At 37.8% G+C, this 21,500-nt stretch overlaps 1 protein-coding gene and 1 pseudogene across 10 annotated transcripts in view; one reads left to right on the top strand and one right to left on the bottom strand.

Annotated features, from left to right (window-relative positions):
* The window catches only part of PHTF2 (putative homeodomain transcription factor 2), a 124,859-nt gene that overhangs the window by 103,068 nt on the left and 291 nt on the right, over positions 1-21,500 (bottom strand). The gene's annotated exons all lie outside the window — the stretch shown is intronic.
* LOC309666257 (thioredoxin-dependent peroxide reductase, mitochondrial pseudogene) lies at positions 1,486-21,497 on the top strand (annotated as a pseudogene). The gene has a single exon. The product of its transcript is annotated as a thioredoxin-dependent peroxide reductase, mitochondrial pseudogene (transcript).

Raw genomic sequence — 21,500 nt, 5'->3', positions numbered from 1 at the left:
GAAATGATAATCAAATGGTTTAAAGATTTAATAGATCGTCAAAATGAATTTATTTAGATTAAAAATTGCTACCTATACCTCATTAAAAATACATTGAATAAGATTTGAAAAACACTACTTTAGAGATGTTTCAGCCAGTATCTGATAAATACATTAATAAATATTAATATAAATATTAATTAATGTATTAATTAAAATATTTATTTACTGAACACTTCCTAATATTGCACTGTTGTAGGCACTAAGGTCACAACAGTGAACAAGAAACAAGGTCCCTGCTGTGACGAAACTTACAATGCAGAAAGAGTAGATAGAAAATGAACAGCACACAATATAATTTTGTGTTCAGGTGGTGCTATCAAGGAAATAAACAGGGAGATATAGTTGGGATGGAGTGGGGTACTTTTGGAAAAGATAGCCAAAGAAGTCCCCTCTGAGATGACACATGAATTGAGATCTGAAGGATGAGAACAGCCAGCTATGTTAAGAATTGAGGGAGGACATTCTGAGCAGAGGGAACAGTAAACACCAAGACCTTGAAGTGAGAATGAGCTCAGAATTTTTAAGGAACAGAAAGGAAGCTTATTTATGGGTAAAATCAACAAGATCTAGAAATGGACTAGGATGGGGCAGGTTGGGGGAGGGATTAGGGAGAAGAATTTAGGTTTGGGGTTTGAACCATTTTTCTGAGATGGACACATTTTTTAAAAAAAAATGGTTTATGAACAACATTGTAAAGTAACTATACTCCAATAAAAATTAACTTAAAACAACGTTTATGAAAGTAATACAAAAAAAGTTTTAGACCTGTTAAGGTGACAATACCTATTTGACATAAAAATAAAGATGTCAAACAAGTAGTTAGATACTTGAGTCTGAGCTCAAGATAAAGATAGAGATATGAGTATAGAAGCCATGAACACATAGTCAATATTTAAAATCAGAGGTGGGTTACACAGATATATGCATTTGTCAAAACTAACGTATACTTAAGACCTGTGCTCAGAGATGACTCCAGTAAAATCATGTGACTGACATATCAACTAAGAAGAGTATAATTAGAGAAGAAAAGGGTTCAGCCTCAAGTCGACTACTATTCAGAGAAGTGAAATAAGAGAGGCCAAGAACAGAAAATGAGTAGAAAGAAAGCAGGTGAGTGTGATGTCACAGAATCCAAGAGAGGAGGGTCTTTTACAAAGGAGTAGGCTGCTAACAGATCACTGGATTAAACAAAACAGAGGTTAGAATGAACTTGGGAGGAGCAATTTAAATGGAGTGGAGGAGATAGAAGTCAAGGTGAAATGAGAAGAAGAAAGGGCTGATAAAGAAGAGGACACCTGTAAAAAAAATCACCAAAGATCGCTAATTGACTCCCATTATTCCATCCTCCTTTTCCTTTTGCAAACATTTTGCTGGACACATTGTTGCCCAAAATGAAGACCTTTCCTAAGCCAGGTGTGGCTGTGACTATGTTCTGGTCCAAATCTGATACTGCTGAGTATAATACCTTTGATATATACTTTTTTGCCATCAAAACTTTGTAAATATTGTTCGAATGTCTTTTGGAATTGTACGTAACTGAGAAGTTTGCAGTCAGCTAGATCCCCCCCCACACACCACACATAGCTCAGGTTTTCTTTTTGGCCAGGATGCCAAAATAATTCTCTGCTTATTTCTGAAGTTACTAACTACTAGGGTGTAGTCATTTTTCAACATTTCACAATTTTTTTTCCTGGTGTTCAGAGCCTTTCAACCTGCAAACGTAATTTTTGCATGATATTTCTGAAATCTTTTTCTGTTCCATTTGGTGGAGTCTCTATTCCAGGGATACAAGTTATGCTTAGGTAGGATAGTCTTATTGTTTTTTCATGGTCATTTCTTTCATTTATATTTTTCCTGTAGTGTATTTGTAGAGTTGCCATGCCATCTTTTAAAAAAATCTTGATCGTGTTTAACATGGGGAGTGCTACACTGAGCTCCTACTTATTTTGATATCTAATGGGCTCTCCTTGACAACTTCAACATCCTTTTTACCTTAGCTGGGAACATTTTTATTTCTATGCACACATGTGCATGCACACACCACACACAAACTTCAATTTGAGATCTGGATACTGCTTTTAATCTATTTTTCTATAACCCATCAATGCAGGAAATGGAGAAAGAAAGCTAAGTTTGGACTGAGTATAGCCACTGCTGAAACGTCATTAAGTGTCCTATACCAGGATCCATCCCCCCAGTCAGAAGGCTATCCTACCTTCATGGGCTTTGGTTCTTGCCCTTAACGAGAGTACCTTTCAAAATGTCAATGTTCCCTGACAGCGTGAGGTTCAGCATTAGTATTCGGGGTCTTCTCAAGGATTTTTCGTTGACTTTTTGCTTCCTACTCATCTCTTAGATCTGCTTCCCTGGAGAGTGTTAGTGAGGATACTTCCTGTTTTGCAGGCCTCATCTTTCCTTAGTCTGGCTTCTGGGATATGGGGCTGGAATTATAAACCTTGACAGATACACCCAGTATCTTCTCATTCTTTCCTGGCCTCCACTTTTTGAAGTATTTGGCATAAGGTTGTACATACCCCTTTCTCGTCCGCTTCTATTCCATTTTTTTGCCCTCTCCTTCCCCCACCCACTTTTTCCTATTTTCATTTGGTTTTTAGTGAAGGGAAAATTCTGTGATTCTACTTCATTTTTACTCATAAATACCTAAATTTATTTTTTAACACTTATTTTTTAAGTGCTAATGACAATCTTTTGAGTTACTGACTCAACTGAAAAGCAAAATTTAAATATTCTAAAATAGGATTCTAAACTAACAACAGCTGCAATTTTACTTCTGTTATTTCTAACAGAGGGAAGTAAAGGGAAGACACCCAGTTTCAATTCTTTTTATAAATTCAAGATACTAAACAAAATACAAAACCAAGCTTAAGCTCTTCTGTGAACCTGTTACAACTACCTCCAGGGAAAACAAAGCTAAAATGCATTTTTCCTCCTCAAATCTACTATTCTTTTACTATCTACTCAATTTGGTACTTAAGCAAGGAACCTAGAATCTTTGTCTCCCTCCCTTTCCCAACACCACCAATTCTCTACCTGGCACACAGGAACCATCAATAAATATGAAGGAATAAATCAATGCATCTACCTGGCACACTGCCAAAACATCTCTCATATAACCCCTCCCTGGCCCCACTACCACAGACCTGGTGCAAGCCCATATTATCTATTACCAGGACTACTCTGACAGTCTCTTATTATTTCTTCACTTTCACCATTTATCTTTCTAAAATACTGACCTCATCATGTTTCTCTCCTTCTTAAAAATCTCTAATGATTTCCTATTACCTAAGAAAAGAGTTTAATCAGCATAGTATACAAAAGACCCTTCTTTTACAACCTTATCATAGATTCACTGCTTTTATAATCAGTAGCATCCATCATCTCTACCTTCTTCCACACACAACCTACCCACTCCAATCTGCCATCCATATACATATCCTACAGTCAGGCCATGTGGGTTACCAAATATATTTTCATGCCTGCTTTCTAGACCTGGTGATAATTCCTCTGTCTAAAATGACTTTCTCCTTTTTCTGACCTATTTGACAAGTTACTTTGGATTCTTCCAGGCCCAGATCATCACAGGAAATTAAATTGTAAGAACATATAACGAATGGTGTGCAAGTGACTTAATTACTTAAAGAGTAATTTAAGATTTAAATATTTCAAACCACCAGGAAAAATATGGTAGACTAAACACAGGCGTCTAACAACGTCACTCCCTTATAATAAGTAACTGAAACTACAGAAAAAGCATACACATATAAGAAATGAGCTTGGAACTAGTTCTAAGAAGGTGGATGGAGGGTTAATGGTGAAATAGAAATAAGAACCAAATTGTGTCCCCTGGGTTTTCTTTCCCCATAGTTAGAGTGGCCAATTTAAAATTAGGACATATGGCTTTAAATACACCAGATAACTTCTTATGGGACAAGTGAACTATTCTTGGAAACTGAGTCATTTTTAAAATAATGAACACATGGTTGGTCATCAAATCTCACTATTTCATGTAATACCATTATTAATATGTCCAGATCATCAATTCAATGCTAATAAAAATGAAGTTTGGGGGTTGGGCTTCATATTACTACTAACTACTAAGCCAACTGGCCCAAACTGCCTGGAAACTCAGGAATGCAACACAATTTAATAGCCACTACACTTATAACATTCTTCTAACCTGAGGGAATTTTCTATAAATCAGGAAACCAACACTTCAATTTCTAGCCCATTCAAATCCATACCACAGAGGAAAGTACTTTCTAAACGTACTACAACTACTATTTAACCAGAATCATGAGCTCAACTATGTATAGCTTATTCTTTTGATTGTTGCCTAATCTCTTCAACTATACAGTACTATGCCATTTTATATAAAGGACTTGAGCACCAGAGGATTTTGGTATCCCCAGTGGGGGGTCCCGGAACCAATCCCTGCAGGTACCGAGGGATGACTGTATGAGACACAAGGTATGTGCTCAGCAAATGCAACTATTCCATTTCTCTTCTCCCCTTCACAGCAAAATTTTGCTATCTCCTCCAATTTCTCCACTTCCTCTCTTCAATCCAATCATGCCTTTACTCCCCGCACTCTACTGAATGTTCTCTTTAAGGACACGAATAAATTCAGGTTGCTAAATCCAATGGTCAGGTCTCAGTTGCTCATCTTATCAGCAGTATACGACACAGCTGACTATGCTTCCTCCTCTTGGAACACTATTCACTTAGCTTCTAGGAAACCACTCTCTTGGGTTTGCTCCTAACTTTCTGGCTACTTCTCAGTTTCTTTGCTGGCTCCCGTCTTCTCCCTGAGTTCAGTCCCTGATATCTTCTCTTCTTCACTCAGTCCCTTGGTGATCGCTTCAAAATATCTTAGTTTAAATACCATGTGTATGTAATGACCACTATATATGTAGATTACATCTCTAGTCTAACCTGTCCCCTAAATCCACTACATTAGAAAAAGTCAAACAAGTTTTCTTTGGACTTCCCACAGCCTACTATGTTGCTGTGCATTATAAATATACAAGAGGAAACTACGTATACATTATTTCTTACATATATTTAGACTAGAACCCTTTCCTCATGATGCATCTCATGAGACATACAATTAACTAAGCCACTAAATACAGCATACTGAGACATCTTTCAAGTAGTTCCAACTTCTCACAGCACAAATTAACTATACAAAAATGGGTAAACTTTTCTTCTGATTGAAGAGAGGTCATAACGGAGTTTGAGGCTTTTTTCAAGGCAGTTCACTCCATTAGAAGAGAGCTTGCCTCAAAAATTTCCTTATTCAGAGATAAATTGGTGTCTCTTAAATTCCATTCACCTGTATTAGTTATATACTCTAAATGGGCACAGAATAAATTTACATCTTCTACCTTCACATAAAATAATACAGTAAGTAGATGCTGTTGTAATCTCTTCTTTTTCCAGATTAAATATTCCTAGCTCCTTCAACTGTTCTTCACATAACATGCCTTTCAAACCTCTCACTATCCAGGTCATCTTCCTTATCAGATAAGATCTAAATTCCTGGAATCTAGTTGGCCAACAAAACAACCTATTTGAAGAATGCAAAACACTGTGGACTTATAACTTCTACTAATAGGGACATGATCACTTGGTCATGCAGCCTAAGAATATATTCACTTTTTAAATTTTTAGCAGCCATGACACTGGTTAACTCAATAATCCTTTCTAAAAAATATAGGTGTATTACACACATCCACACACATAGATGCTCACATATACAATGCACTTAGCTATATCCACTAAGAGGGCCTAGACGCAATGATTCCTCAGTAGCAATAAGCACATCTAACAACCAAATCTCTAAATACTATTCTACAGTAAAGAATCAAGGCTCCTTAGAGAAATGTCTGATTCCAGGGCTGGCATAGAGACAGTGCAAGGTGATCCTGGAACCACTTGTTGGGTCAGAAATTAAAGTGCTCAAAGAATAATAGGGACAGTGCCAGAAGAATAAAATAAGAATCAGGGCTTCCCTGGTGGCGCAGTGGTTAAGAATCCGCCTGCCAATGCAGGGGACATGAGTTCTTTCCTGGTCCGGGAAGATCCCGCATGCCACAGAGCAACTAAACCCATGCGCCACCACTACTGAGCCTGTGCTCGAGAGCCCGTGAGCCACAACTACTGAGCCTGTGTGCCGCAACTACTGAAGCCTGCGCACCTAGAGCTCATGCTCTGTGACAAAAGAAGCCACCGCAATGAGAAGCTTGCACACTGCAACGAAGAGTAGCCCCTGCTTGCTGCAACTAGAGAAAGCCCGCACACAGCAATGAAGACCCAATGCAGCGAAAAATAAAATAAATAAAATAAATTTTTAAAAAAAGAATTAAAAAAAAAATCAATGAGCCTATACTGATACAAATGAATGAATGAATGAATGAATGAATGAATAAATAAATAAGAGAAGGAAGCTTTCTTTGTAGCAGGAAGCCTTCTTTGTACCAGGAAGCCAGCTAATAAACACAGAAGAAATTGGTGAACTGGAAAAAAAAAAAAAAATCACTATTTGGGAACCATCATTTTTCCCCAGTGTTAGTGAGATATAATTGACATAACACTGCATAAGTTTAAGTCGTAGAACATAATGATTTGACATATGTGTATACTGAAAAATGATTACCGCAATAAGTTAACAACCATCACCTCACATAGTTACATAGTTTTTCCCTTGTGATAAGAACTTTTAAGCAACCATCTTGAAAACTGATTTGTACAATAATCATCAATAGATATTAAAGCCAATGGGTAAGTTTGAGAGTAACAGGATATTTACATAATCAAAGTATCTCTCCACAAGGTACTTAATAGTTACAAGGAGTGAAATAATGACTTAGCTTTGGAGAAACCTGGCAGATACCTTCTTAACTAAATGATCAAAGTTATCATCATCAGTAATAGGAGAAACTGCAGCATTTGCTTCTTGATATAATGTACTGGAAAGAATATTATGTCTGTGATATTCCTGCCAAAAGTATATAACCTGACTCTAGTCTTGAGAAAAAAATCAACCGAACTAAAATTGAAGGACATTGAGCAAAATAACTGGCCTCAACATTTTAAAAAATGTCAATATCATGACATATAAACATAGCTCTACAACTATTCCAGCTTAAAGTAACTTAGAGAGACATGACAACTAAAGGCAGGATGTGATCCTGGATTTTCTCTTGCCATAATGGACAGTATTGTGACAACTGGTGAAATGTGAATAATATTTGAAGATTAGATAATACTATTGTATCAAAGTTAATTTCCTGATTTTTGATCATCATACTTTGCTTACGCAGGAGAATGACCTTGTTTTTAGGAAATAAAACTGAGGTTCACATAGTTAAAGGAGTATCAAGACTCAAATGAGTCAGGAAAAAAGTAACGTATATCTGTATATATAAAAATAAGGATAAAGCAAATGTAGTAAAATGTTTAATATTTGGTTAATCTCTGAAGTGTACACAGAAATTCTTGTAACTTTTCAAAGTCAAATTTGTCAAAATAAAAAAAGAAGAAAATAACTATAGTAATTTTTAATTCAGTTTTAAAATACCTCCTTTCTCATGTTAATTTTCTACATACACACTATCAACTTAATACACATAAAGCCTTCCTTTTATAATTAAGTTTATTTTCTCATGTAGTGTGGTTGCAGTGAAAGGGATGTACAGGGTAGACAAAAGAAAACTGACTATGTTTTGATTTTACCAATTTACATAATTCACCTCCATCAAAAGAAAAAGGCCATTTCAGTTGCCTATGATCAATGAGGAGACATTTTTAGACATACTCTTCTAACATCTTAACTCCATTTCCTCTACAGAGATTTTTAACAACCTTTAATACCTATTATTTCCAAAGTTAAGTTACACTGACCTCTCAAAATATAAAAGGTATTTTTGGATCACAGCAGTATTTTTAGTCTTTGTGGCAAATATTTTCCAATGATGATAAAATCTGAATTATTACACCTTTAGAGAAATATTAATACTTACTTCTCATTAATTTGCCCTAGTAATAATATAGCCATGTTTTTCACTCTCTCACATTTTCTTTCAATGAGAATTGGGTTTTAAAAAGAAGAAAATGCAATTAGTTGCTTTCCTTTTGACTCACCATACATTCCTACATTTGTTTCAAGGGCAACAGGAATGCTGAGGAAGCTGAACATAAACACGTTTATCCAGTCAAAACATACGGTATACTTTGGTTCTTGCTATCCAAAGCTAATACATTCTAAAATCATGGGTTTTAATTAAAAACAATACTAAAAATGGTACTTTATGTATTTTAAAGTATTACTTTAAAATTTAACGAAGAGGGGTTTCCACTTCTAGCCACGATGGAGTATCAGGGACCAGATTAATCCTCCCGCCTTTTATTTTTTATTTTTTGGCTGTACCATGCATCTTGCAGGATCTTAGTTCCCCCACCAGGGATCGAATCCAGCCCTCCGCAGTGGAAGCACAGAGTCCTCACCACTGGACCGTCAGGGAATTCCCCCTCCCACCTTTAAAAGTAAAAAAAAAAAAAAAAAAGGACAAAATATGTGAAATCTTTTCAGACATTGGACAACAGGCTGTGCAAGACAATAATCTTTGAAAAAGGAAACAAAAAAGTGAGCCCTATTATTTCCTAATAGTACTGCCTGTAGAGTTTCCAGGACACAGTGCTAGGAGGGGAAAACCAGAGCCTGACAGTCTCCCCAAGTTGAGAGGACGGATTTGAGCGTTCAAGGACACCAAAACAACTAAAGTTCTCAGGGCAAAGTACCAGAGAGGAGAGAAGAGCACAAGAAGAGCTCTGGAGCTTTGCAGGGGATTCCCACTGAGTCTTCAGCTGAGTATTGTTGATCAGCACACTTATGAAGAGAAACTACCTAAAGCCAGGAATAGAACCACCAGAAAGGAGCAGGCATAACAATTACCAAAGTTCACACAGGGATGGTAAGAGTTCACAGCCAGAGTGGAGAAATCCTGTAATAATGGGCAATAGCTAGAATACTGAGAAGGGCAGTGCCCCAGTAATAAGGCTAAATTAGCCTTGTACTAAAGGATGCTCAGGACTCATCTAACAAAGCTTTAAAAGCATGCCTTGAAGAACTGTTTCAAAGTAACATAACTGTGTCCCAAAACAAAGGTCAAAATATTTATAAGAATACAAAGAAAAGACAGCTCCAAACAACAAAATTCACAATGTCTGGCATCCAAACAAAACTTAGCAGGCATTTAAAGAAAAAGGAAAATACGATCCATAATGAGGAGAAAAATCAGTTACAAGAAGTGAACCCAGAAATGACAAAAGTGCTATGATTAAAACAGCTATTATATACAAAATACTGTGCATGTGTACATACACCTATGTGTATGTATATGTATGTATATGTATACATTCACACACATGCGTGCACACACACACAAATGGAAAGAAACCCATGTTCATGATTGGAAGACTTAATATTATTAAGATGTCCATACCCAAAGCAATCTACAGATTCAATGCAATCTCTATCAAAATTCCAACAGCATTTTTTGAAGAAACAGAAAAATTCATCCTGAAATTCATATGGAATCTTGAGGGACCCCAGGTAGCCAAAATAATTTTGTAAAAGAACAACAGATTGGAGAAGTCACACTTTCTGATGTCAAAACATATTACAAAGCTATGGTAATCAAAACAGCATAGTACTGGCATAAGGACAAATAGACCAATGGGACAGAACAGAGTCCAGGAATAAACCCTTGCATATATGGTCAAATAATCTTTGACAAGAATGCTAAGACCCCACTCAATGGGGAAAGGACAGCCTCTTCAACAACTTGTGTGCAGAAAAATGGATATCCACATGCAAAAGAATGAAGGTGGACCCTTATCTTATACCACATACAAAAATTAACTCAAAATGGATTAAAGACCTAAGAGTAAAACCTAAAACTATAAAACTCATAGGAGAAAATGTAGGGTTAAACTTCATGACACTGTACTTGGCAGTGATTTATTTGGTTGTGACACCTAAAGCACAGAAAATAAAAGCAAAAATACACAAACGGGACTAAATCAAACTTAAAAACTTTTGTGCATCAAAGGATACAATCCATAGAGTGAAAAGGTAACCTATGGAATGGGAGAAAATATCTGCAAACTATGTATGTGATAAGGGGTTAATATCCAGAATATATAAAGAACTACAACTTAACAACAAAATATCAAATACCTCAATTTAAAAAAGGGCAAATGACTTGAATAGACATTTCTCCAAAAATGATGTACAAATGGCCAGCAAGCACATGAAAAGATGCTCAACATAGCTAATCATTAGGAAAATGCAAATTAAAACCATAATGAGATATCACTTTATACCCATTATGATGGCTACTATCAACAAAACAGAAAATAACGAGTGTTAACAATGATGTGAAAAAACTGGAACCCTTGTGCACTGTTAGTGCAATGGTGAAGTGGTGCAATCTCTACAGAAAATAATACGGAAGTTTCTCAAAAAATTGAAAATAGAACTACAATATGATCCAGCAATCTCACTTCTGGGTATATACCCAAAAGGAGTGAAAGCATGGTCTTGCAGACATATCTGCATACCCATGTTCACAGAAGCACTATTCACAATAGCAAAGAGATTAAAGTAACCCACATGTCCACCAATGGGTGAATGAATAAAGAAAATTATACAATAGAATATTATTCAGCCTTAAAGGAAATCCTGCCACATGCCACAACATGGATGAATCTTGAGGATATTACACTAAGTGAAATAAGCCAGTCACAAAAAGACCAAGGCTGTATTATTCCATTTATTTGAGGTATCTAGCATAGTTGAATTCATAGAGACAGAAAACAGAAGAATGTCTTCCAGGGAATGGGGGAAGGAGTAAAGAGTAGTTGTTGTTGAACGGATACAGAGTTTCAGATTTGCAAGATGAAGAAGTTCTGGAGAGCTGTTTCACAACAATATTAATGTAATTAACACTACTGAACTATATACTTAAAAAATTATTAAGATGGTAAATTTTGTTATGTATTTTTTACCACAAATTTTTGAAAACTCAGCTAGTATAGACTCTACATATACAGTTGACCCTTGAACAACAGTCTGAACTGTGCAGTTCTACTTATACACAGATTTTTTAAAAAATAAAAACATACTACAGTACTACATGATCTATGATTGGTTGAATCTGCAGATGCAGAACCGTGGATGTGGAAGGCCAACTATAAAGTTACACACAGATTTTCGACTGTGTGAACGGTCAGCACCCCTAACGCCCACATCATTCAAAGTTCAACAGTATTCAAGAAAGGAGAAGAGGGACTTCCCTGGTGGCACAGTGGATAAGACTCCATGCTCCCAATGCAGGGGGCCCGGGTTCAATCCTTGGTCAGGGAATTAGATCCCACATACATGCCACGACTAAGAGTTTGCATGCCACAACTAAAAAGCCCATGTGCTGCAACTAAGAAGCCAGTGAGCCACAACTAAGGAGCCTGCCTGCCACAACCAAGACCGGGTGCAACCAGATAAATAAATAAATAAATATTTTTTAAAAAAGACAGAAGAAAGATTGAACATGTAAAGGAGAAATATGTAAGATACAGACAAAATTCAAATCAAACTTACAGAAATGAAAAATAAAATGTCTAAAAAGAAAAATACACTGGATGAGATAACAGCAGATCAGAAACTGAAAAGAAGAAAAGATTACTAATCTTGAGGACAGAGCAGGAGACATTATCCAAGTTGAAACAAGGAGTGAAAAAAAGATTTTAAAAAAATTAACAAAGCATCAGTTAGCTGTGGGACAATATCAAGTGGCATAATATATGTGTAACTGGAGTACCAGAATGAGAGGAGAGAGTGAAGAAACACAGAAAAACTATTTGAAGAAATAATGGACAAATTTTTTCTACATCTGATGAAAATGGTAAATCAACAAACCAAGAAGCTCAACAAACCCCAAGCATAAGAAGCATAAAACACATTGTAGGCACATCATAATACATAATAAAGGTGCTTAAAACCAATGGTAAAGAGATCATCTTAAAAAGCAGCCAGGGGGAAAAAAAAAACCACTTTCAATATAAAGAAATAAGGATAACAGTAGATTTCATATTGGAAAAATGCAATGAGAAGACAGTGGTGCAGTATCATTAAAGTCCTGAAAGAAAAAAAGTGTCAATCTAAAATTCTATACCCAGCAAAAATATATTTCAAAAATAAAGTCAGAAAATATTTTTTCAACTCTCTGCTTCTCCGTCTGCCCCACAGGTCCCGTGCACCCTGAAGATGGCGGCCACGGCAGGAAGGTTGCTCCGGACTTCGCTTGTCCAACATGTGAGTCCCATTCATTGGGGCATTTCTGCTGCATCCCTTAGGCCTGCTGCTTCTTGAAGAACGTGCTTGACAAATGCATTGTGTCTGGCTCTGGTCAAGTAAAATTCACCTTTAGCACCAGTTCCTCATACCATGCCCCTGCCGTCACCCAGCATGCGCCCTATTTTAAGGGTACAGCTGTTGTCAATGGAGAGTTCAAAGAAATAAGCCTTGATGACTTTAAGGGGAAATATTTAGGGCTCTTCTTCTATCCTTTGGATTTCACCTTTGTGTGTCCTACAGAAATTATTGCTTTCAGTGACAAAGCAAATGAATTTCACGATGTGAACTGTGAAATCGTTACAGTGTCAGTGGATTCCCACTTCACCCACCTGGCCTGGATAAACACACCAAGGAAGAATGGCGGTTAGGCCACATACAAATCATGCTCTTGTCAGATTTGACTAAACAGATTTCCCGAGACTACGGTGTGCTTTTAGCAGGTCCCGGCCTTGCACTACGACGTCTCTTCATAATTTACCCCAACGAGTAATCAAGCATTTGAGCGTCAATGATCTCCCAGTGGGCCGAAGCATGGAAGAGACCCTCCGCTTGGTGAAGGCATTTTAGTTTGTGGAAACCCATGGAGAAGTCTTCCCAGCCAACTGGACACCAGATTCTCCTACAATCAAGCCCCATCCAATGGCTTCCAAAGAATACTTTGAGAAGGTAAATCAATAGACCATCCCATGTGCACCTGCAGCTCCCCACACCAGAAAAGAACCACAGCTGGAACTCACTTTTAGCATTTCAAAGATTATTATTTAGAGAAGGCAAAAAAACAATTATGCTTGTATTCGTAAATATTACTCTAAATGTTCTGTTTTTGTAACATTGGCCTAGGCTTTTAAAACGTGGTTAGTTACTAACGTAAGGAGTCATTTATTGGCAGTGTATGGATGGATAGCTAGTTGCTATAGAATGTGCAATTCCTCTATTTCTTGGATCATGTCTTCAAAGGGAAAAGGAAACAATTCTTCTTTCTCAGCCTTACTTGAACCTTTGTGTACACCAGAGTAGTATGACAGGCATCAAAACTTCTGATCAAGGGTCCTGAGATTTTCTTCTTGAGTTTCTTTGTATTAAACTGAATTTTCTTTTAAGATCATAGTTTTAAGTTGTTAGCATCAATGGTCTAATTTAACACTTGCAGGACTTCCCTGGTGGTCCAGTGGTTAAGACTCTGTGCTTCCAATGCAGGGGGCGCAGGTTCAATCCCTGGTCAGGGAACTAAGATCCCACATGCCGCAGGGCAACTAAGCCCATGCGCTGCAACTACTGAGCCTGCGTGTCACAACTACAGAGCCCACAGGCTCTGGAGCCTGTGCGCCACAACTACAGAGCCTGTGCACCGCAACTACTGAGCCCACACGTTCTGGAACACACCACAACTAAAGAGAATCCCGCCTGCCACAACAAAGATCCCACGTGCCACGACTCAGACCTGACACAGCCATAAATAAATAAATAAATAAAATTATTTTTAAAAATTGAGAGAACGAGCAGACATAAAATATGTAAGGATAGAGAAGATCTGAAAAACTCTATCAATCAACTTAATCTGACATTTATAGAACACTCCACCCAACATTCTTTTCAAGTGCACATGAATCATTTACCAAGAGAGACTATATTCTGGGCCATAAAACAAGTCTCAATAAATTCAAAACGATTCAAATCACACAACATATGTTCTCTGACCACAGTGAAATTAAATCAGAAATCAACATCTGAAAAATCCCCAAATATTGGAAGACTTGTGTACATACCTTTAAATAACCAATAGAGTCAACAAAGAAATCACAAAATCAGCAAGGATTTTTGAATTGAACAAAAATGTGAACACGACATATCAACACTTGTGAGATGCCACCAAAGCACTATTTAGAAGGGAATTTTATAGCATTAAACATTTATACTAGAAGACAATAAATTAACAAATTAAGTTTACATTTTAATATTCTAGCAAATCACGAGCAAATAAAATGCAAAGTAAATAGCAAAATAGAAATAATAAAGAATAGAAATCATTGAAATTGAGAACACAAAATCAATAAAGAAAACCAAAACCTGGTTCTTTGAGAATATCAATAAAACAGACAAACTTCTTGTCAGAGTGAACAGGGAAAAAATGAGAAAATACACAAATTTACAGTCAGGAATGAGAAAGGGGACATTGCTACAAATCTTACAGATACTAAAAAGATAATAAAGGAATATTATGAACAATTTTATGCCCATGAATTTAACAACTTAGATTATATTGACAAATTCCTTGAAAGATACAAATGATAGATGCTCACTCAAAAAGAAATAAAAAGCCCTTTGTCTATTAAAGAAATTGAATTTGTAGTTAAAATCTTTCCCATAAAGAAAACTCCAGGCATAAGTATGCAAGTCATTTAATATTGTCTTAAGTTTAAGGTACATGGAGAGATCAAGTATTTATTAACTATCATGTGCAGGCACTACGGATATATAAGTTTGATATGGTTATGTTAGTATTTCAACAAAATCATTCTGGAAGGAAGCTGTGTAGAGAACTGGTTAGTACAAGGCTAAATTAAAAGTAAAGAGACCTGGGACTTCCCTGAAGGGCCAGTGGTTAAGACTCTATGCTTCCACTGCAGGGGGCACACATTCCATCCCTGGTGCGGGAACTAAGATCCCATATGCTGCACGGCCGAAAAAAAAAGTAGAGACTAGTGACAATAATGAAATGATGAGGGCATGAAATAAGTCAGTGGCAATGAGCATTTTTAAAATTTATTTATTTATTAATTTAATTTTTTCTTTGGCTGCATTGGGTCTTCGTTGCTGCACGCAGGCTTTCTCTAGTTGTGGGCAATGAGCATTTTTATTTTGACTTGGGATAGGTGTTGGGATAGGGCATGATTAAAAGATAGATAACTAGTAGAGAGAATAACCAGACGCAGTGATGGACTGTACATGAAAGGTATGGGGAGTAAAAGAGTAAGGATGTTCCATGATTCTTGGTTTGAACATCAGAAGAACCATTCATTAGAACAGGAAATACAAGAGGAGAACAAGAAGATATGTTTAATTTTTCAACATATGGTACATTTAGACATTCAGTGACCAAAAGGTAGATTGGTAGGCAATGTGATAATACATAGAATCAACATTTAGGGAATCTGTGTAAATTAAGCTGCTCTATCTACCAGGATTACCTGCAATTAAAGCCTTCTCTATAACTGTACAATTAACTGCACAATGGCTTTTCTCTGTTAAAAGAACTTGAGGAGTAAGAAGGTAGTTAAAAGAGTTGAGAAGATAAGTCCCTTTCCCCATATACTTAATTCACAGTACAAGAGACCCAATTTCAGTGATCTTTTTACTGTCATTTAGAACAGCAAAACCCCATTTATTTGCTCTATTTGGTTTAATGAGTCTGACCTCCTTTCTTCAGAAAAAAATTTGAGAATGTGAAGCTCTCTCCCTATCTTTTCCCTTTTTTTGTTGTATGTGGCTGCAATGATTCAATTCTTTACTCAACACTCCCTGTTACCTATATAACATCCATTGCCTCCTTTTAAGGTTTTCTTTGTTTGCCATTTTCTGCCTTTCCTTACTCTATTTGAGAATTGTATTTTTTAAAAAGTATACCTGTTCAACTTAGTTGAACAATTCCAGCAACCTTTTTTTTTTTTTGAGCAAGTCTTATAAGCCAGGCAATGAATCAAGTGCTTCACATATATTAGCTCATTTAGTTTTCAAAATCTTGCAAAGTAGATATCCCCATTTTATGATTAAATAAAACTGAACATCAAAAAGATTACATAATGAGGGGCCTCCCTGGTGGCGCAATGGTTAAGAATCCGCCTGCCAATGCAGGGGACACGGGTTCGAGCCCTGGTCCGGGAAGATCCCACATGCCGCGGAGCAACTAAGCCCGTGCGCCACACCTACCGAGCCTGCGCGCTAGAGCCCGCGAGCCACTACTCCTGAGCTTGCCCTCTAGAGCCCAAGAGCCAGAACTACTGAAGCCTGCGTGCCACAACTACTGAAGCCCACGCACCTGGAGCCCATGCTCCTCAACAAGAAAAGCCACCGCAATGAGAAGCCCACGCACCACAACAAAGAGTAGCCCAGTGCGCAGCAACAAAGACCCAACGCAGCCAAAAATAATAAATAAATAAAATTTAAAAAGATTACATAATGAGCCCAAAGTTAGAAAACTGGTGGACTGTAGAATTGAAACTTGAACCTAGGTCTGTAGAGCACCAAAACTTGTCCCACGTAACTTTCATAAGCTTTTTGTTACCTGTAAGAGACCTTTTACTGAATATACGACTAAGGTGCTTTTATTCATGCAACAAACATGTATGCCTACTACATGTCTTCAAACTTTCTGTAGATACACTTTTAATAGTCCCTTCCCCTACTGTTTCTGAAACTGGAAAGCTGCATACAGTACACTTTTTTGCCTTTACTTCCTCTCATTAAATGTCAAATTTAATCATGTTACGATTATTATCAGGTTGTGGTTCAGCCACGGCCATTTCCTGCTTCAGTTCCTGTTCAAAATGAAGTCCAGCATATTTTCTTTCCTAGTCCTCTAAAATTACCTGTTCTAGGAAGCAATTTTTTTTTCTCATCTGAAAACTCACCTCTATTATTTTGTGTCATTTTAGCAATTTACATGAAGCTAACAAGTTGGACTAAAAATGCAGCTTTCCTAAATGTCATTTAATATTTTCAACTTAGTCATATGATTCTGGTTATAAAGTGATCCACATTTATAAATCCAATGTGATATATATGGAATCTAAAAAAAAATGGTTCTGATGACCCTAAGGGCAGGACAGGAATAAAGACGCAGATGTAGAGAATGGACTTGAGGACATGGGGAGGGGGAAGGGTAAGCTGGGACAAAGTGAAAGAGTAGCACTGACATATACACAGTACCAAATGTAAAACAGATAGCTAGTGGGAAGCAGCTGCATAGCACAGGGAGATCAGCTTGGTGCTTTGTGACCACCTAGAGGGGTGGGATAGGGAGGGTGGGAGGGAGACGCAAGAGGGAGGGTATATGGAGATATATGTATACGTATAGCTGATTCACTTTGTTATACAGCAGAAACTAATGAAACATTGTAAAGCAATTATACTCCAATAAAGATGTTAAAAATAAATAAATAAATAGATAAATCCAATGTGAGTATTTACGGTTCTGTGCTAACCTGAGGGGAAGACATAACCATGGGACTTTTTCTCAGATTTTTCAAGTACAGTCCCAATTTAAAACATTCTGTCCAACAGTTACATCTCAAGTTTCAGTTCAGAACAGACAGTCAAAGGGTATACATATGCAAAGGGTAGTTTGCAATATTGACTCTATATGGCAACAGAGTAGGTAAGGGGGGGTGGTTAAGGGAAGGCAATCAATCACCTAAGACTCTTTTTCTTTACTTTACCTTACTTTATTTTATCTTTATTTTTATTTTTTTGGCCAAGCCATGCGTCCTGCAGATCTTAGTTCTCAACTAGGGATTGAACCCAGGGCCCCTGCAGTGGAAGCGCAGAGTCCTAACCATTGGACCTCCAGGGAATTCCCAAGAGTCTTCTTCTTTTTTAAATAATCCCAAAATACATCCCACAAATTTGGTGCAATTGCCTTACTCTTCTTTTACAGCTTAGAATGAAGTATCCCAATGAAATAATGAAATAGTTGCTTGCCTGAACATGTTTGGAAATGAAGTTTTAACTGACAGTAGGGAAAATAAGTATTCAAAGGTAAATATTAAATAAAAATGTAACAATGCACAAACTCTTGAGATATTCCTATAATTTCAGTATCTAAGTATGTAATTTATAACCACTAAAATTGCCCACCACATTTCTATACAATTATCATTTAAATTTGGCCTTCAAAAATACTTTCTATACAGGGCCACAATTACTCGCCATTCCCTCAACAATCCATATTCCGGTTCTCCTGCCTCCAGTTCTGTGTGTTCTGTGTTTGATGCCTTCCCTCCCCACTAATCAAAATTATCAGTCACACTTTTAGTTTCCAAAGATAGCTCCCTGCTAAACCTCCAACCCCTTCTCAACTCTGTTCAATTTATTTGTTCCTTCTTCTTTATTCAGGGCTTACCAATGTGACAATACTTTACATATTTTAATACTAATACTCCCCTTTGAAGCATTATTCTCTCCACTTAACAGATAAGGAAACTAAAGATGAAAAAGGTTTGGTATCATGTTCAAGGTCACAAAGCAAAACAGGAATTCAAACGCTGGTCTGTCTGAAATTCAACTGAATTCTCTTTCCATGAAACCACACACTCTACAGCACGCTCTTATAGTATATATTGCATTGTGTTACCATTATTCGTTCAAATATCTCTCTCTCCCTCTAAAGGGATGTTCCTCAAAGACAGGGAAGGTGACTCCATCCTTACATCCCAGCAACACTCAACAGGGCCTATTATACAATGATCTCAAAGTGTTACTGAATATTCAGTTTATGGTTTTGCAGCATTATTTTCCACTGATTAGTCTCCTTCAACCAAATCTCTACAAAGCCATTTTTACTGTGATGGGAAAGCACAACAGCTTGGAATACAGGCTTTGTATTCAGATTGATTAGATGTGAATTCCACCTCCACCAACTTATTAGCTGAGAAATCTTGAACACATGAGTTAACCTACATTAACTCATGGGATGACAGTAATCACAGTAGCTACCTCCTAGGATTAAAAGGATTAAATGAGGTAACATAGACAATCCTAATCTTTTCCTACATGCTACCCTAAATTTTCTTTGGCTCAGTCTAGTGTAGCCTTTTTCAATACAAATTCCTTATAATTTTGATATTACTCAGCCATAATAAAGAATGAAGTAATGCCATTTGCAGCGACATGGATGGACCTAGAGATTATCGTACTTAGTGAAGTTAAGTCAGACAAAGAAAGACAAATATCACATGATATCGCTTATATGTGGAATCTTAAAAAAGGGTACAAATGAACTTATCTACAAAAGAGAAACAGAGTTACAGATGTAGAAAACAAACTTATGGTTACCAGGGGGGTGGGGGGGTGTATATTGGAAGATTGGGATTGACATATACACACTACTATATATAAAATAGATAACTAATAAGGACCTATTATGTACCACAGGGAACTCTACTCAATACTCTGTAATGGTCTATATGGGAAAAGAATCTAAAAAAGAGTGGATATATGTATAACTGATTCACTTTGCTGTACACCTGAAACTAACACAACACTGCAAATCAACTATATTCCAAAAACACTTAAAAAAAAAATTTCCTTGCAATTTTGAATGAAATGGACTAGCCAAAAAGGTACATGTTTTAAAGACTGCTCAGGTCGCTTACTTGACTTTTAGGGCCAACTGTCCAGTGCCAGTTTGGACACAAAAAAAGTTTATTCTTGGAGGCTTGACTATGCAAGAGTGCCCCCACTGTATACTATATTTTATTTGCTCACCACATTTTCAAGCCCTACCAGCAAGTTTGAAAATTGGAACACAGACACTTGCTACTTTACTACCACCTAACTTAATACTACCTGATGCAGGAAGACAACTAGCCTGTGTGGGAGGCAGGCTATTTCCCCTGCAAGAAAACACTCCTCGAACCACCTGTGTCTGGTCTCAGGCATGGCTCATTCTCCCCACACCTCCATATTCGTCTGGAATCTAGAGGCTAAGCCACTACACCTGACAGAGGATACCCATTTCCTTAAACTTAGCAACCCTTACTCCAAAAAGTTAGGATTTTATAGTGTTATGCTATTTTATGGCTCTTTAGGCTAAAGTGCCTAGTTTCCAAATTATCAGAATTTCCCCTTAAAATTTTAAAAATCTACGAAAAAGCCCAGTTTTGGAGAAAAAAAGTTTTTAAAAATACATTATCCCTAGAAACAAGAGCAAACACTAAGGCTATAGCCACAGTCTCAAAGGGGAAAAAAAAAGAAAAATCTTCAAATGCCTAGTTGGCTAAAGCTAACCAAAAGCTATAAAATCAAAGTACCATAAATAACAAACTAATCTGAAAGTAAGCAGAATATACCATTCACAAAGTGAGCAAGTGTGAATAACACAAAATACCTAACACATTGCCCACGAATTTTAAAATTACTTGGTATGTAGATACAGAGATTAATAAACTGTTTCAGATTCTGTACTTCCCTAGACAGTATATGTTGTTATAAAGCAGGTCCTTCTTTTTTTTTTTATTTTTTTTTTTGGCCAGGCTAAAAATTAAAAGGGTGACAGATTAGTGACAGAATAATCTCTGAAGTTCTACAAGGAGGTGTTGCTTTAGAAAGCCATGACTCGAAGGAACAATACCAGAACACTGGCTGTCAACATCAGGCAGATAAAAATAAGAAAAGGTTAAGCACGCTGATGGACCGCGGCATTGTTTCCAGACAAGAAATATCCCTTTAAGGCCCATGCCAAGGATTTCAGCGCCAACTCCGCAGTCAGTGCTGGAATCAGAAAACTAAACTGTTGCCCGCTCAGTGGGAGCAGGGCAGCGACCCCCTCCAGTCGGCGTCCAGCGCGCGCAGAGTCGCCCCCTCCTCCCGAGCCCGCTCCTCCGGCTGCTAGCTGGCCGCTCCCCGCCGACCCCGGCTCGGCCACCCGATGACCCCGCACTCCCTCCAGGACCCGACGCGCCCCAAACAGAGCGCTAGGGGAAGGAAGCGAAGGAGAGGGGCCTTGGGAGGGGACGGAGGGGCGGGAGGCGGCGCTGGGCTTCGGCCCATCACCATCAAGGGTCGAGGACAGCGCGGGTTCGGGAGGAGGGAGGCTGAGCCTCCGCCACCGGCCAAATGATAGTATCCCGGAGCGCAGGTGCCGGCGGCTGCCGAGGAAGTCACGGGCGGGGAGGACGACGCGTTGCCCCCAGACCCCCCCACCTCCATCCCACCCGCCGCTCTTCTCCTCCCTCGTCCAGCTTCATCCTCCGCTTCTGTCAGAACCCAACGACCTCCACGCGGCCCGCCTCAGCGCGGAGGTGAT

The sequence above is a fragment of the Balaenoptera physalus genome (assembly GCF_965194825.1).
Source record: "Balaenoptera physalus genome assembly, chromosome: 8".
NCBI lineage: Eukaryota > Metazoa > Chordata > Mammalia > Artiodactyla > Balaenopteridae > Balaenoptera > Balaenoptera physalus.
This window is presented reverse-complemented; position numbering and strand designations above follow the sequence as displayed.